The following is a 1,844-nucleotide window of genomic DNA, read 5'->3' as shown; positions in this document are numbered from 1 at the left end:
AGCCGGTAGTTCCTCATTGACAGACTGATAATCCTTCTTGCAGGATTCCTTTCTTGTTTCACTGATGAGGAGAAAAGAAAAACCAGAACGGTTAGAGGGAAGAGCAGAGACACTAATCCAGTGCGTTTAGTAACATTATCTGGTGTAAACATTTCATGTAACACTTTCTAGTGTGAGCGGAAAGGTAGTGCACACAATAGGTTTGTGATTATAGTGGCAACTGGATTTCCTGTGCGTACTGTACATGGTGATGATTCTGCTTTAATAGATCTAATCCTGATCTGGTACCGATTGTAATTATTGATATTATATCAGCGTCAAATAAATACAAACTATTCAATCCACAAACTTGTACAATTTCTTCCACTTTGTGCCAGATTGGAAATCCGCACTTCTGAAACATCCATCCTTTACCTTCTTATTCCAACATAATGGAGTCGATTTAGTGGAAAAGAATGCATCTGCCCAGCTGGGAGGACAGGGCTGCTTTCTAACAAAGTAAATCCTGGTTGAGGAAACCTTAGTGCTATTTAATATGAAGGTTCCATTGTTCCCTCTCCATTTTCAATGGAGTAAGCTCTTTGTTTTCCTTTTTCTACCTTTCTCGTCTCCATTTACTCCTTGCTAATTTCTTCAGTTCACGAGCGCACAGGTTGTCAGAGTCTAGGATGAGGGGACCGAACACAATGATTAAAACTGACATTGATTGGGCTAGAAAACTGTTTGTTCAGTAAGTCTGCTTACGCCCACGTGATGTAGAATTTAAGAAAGAAAAACTGTCACTGGGAATGTTTGTGTTTGGTGTGTGCCTGTTAATTAATTCCACAACAGTGTGTTTGCGTAGATATATGCAATATACCTAAGGCTCTTACACATGTCTTTGTGTCTGTATATACTTATTGGCGCTGTCAAGTGTGTCCTTTACACTGCATTAAATGAAAGGTTGTTTGTGTGTGAGCGTCCTTGCAGGCACAATAAGAGAATCTTCTCCCTGGAGACTGAGCTGGTCTAACATGCTAATATGAGCATGTAGTAAATTATTAAGCATGCGTTTCTTTTGAGATAATTATAATCATCATGCAAAACAACGGTGGAAGTGATTATGTACATTATTTAGATTTCAACAATACAAAAAGAACAGGGATTTACACGATGATGAAAGCTGAATAAGTTAAAGATAGAACGTCAAGTATGAACAAAGAACACGTGTTTCATAATCAATAACAGATAAATATGGAGCCACATCAAACTTTGAATCAATTTATTTAACAAAAAGATAGAATGATTCATAAAATGAAGAACTGTTGTTTTAAAACAAATGAATTATTTCACCCACGTGACAATATCTTCCCAGTGAGAAAAGGAAGAATAAAGAATTTGGGAATTTTCAACTAAACACACACTCTCAAATAAATAAATAAACAAATAGCTTTGAATAGGTTTTGGAAAGCTTAGTAGTTACAAAAAAAGGCTCAACAAAGTAAATTACTGAATATAATGAGTCTACCATCTAGAGCGCTCAATAGTAGACCACACTAGACAGGCGGCCCCGTTACCGCCAGACCGAAGAAGACCGTGATACGCTTGACATTAGCCCAATGTTCCCAAACCAGTGCCCTGTCTGTCATGAAAACTGACCCTAAAAGGCATCCTTAGAGGGGATTTGGGCAGCGCTGTGACAGTCTTGAATGTTTCTGTGCAAGTTTTATTCTTTGTGCGCTTCTTAATCCTCGATATCATGCTTGATAACCCCTCGCTCAACAATGAGAGACATTGTTAGAAGGAAAACAGAAGAGTGGAGGCAGTGCTGGAACGGAGAGGAAGCAGACTATGTGGTAGAAAGA

Source organism: Brachionichthys hirsutus, chromosome 6, assembly GCF_040956055.1.
Source record: "Brachionichthys hirsutus isolate HB-005 chromosome 6, CSIRO-AGI_Bhir_v1, whole genome shotgun sequence".
In the NCBI taxonomy this organism is placed as follows: domain Eukaryota; kingdom Metazoa; phylum Chordata; class Actinopteri; order Lophiiformes; family Brachionichthyidae; genus Brachionichthys; species Brachionichthys hirsutus.
This window is presented reverse-complemented; position numbering follows the sequence as displayed.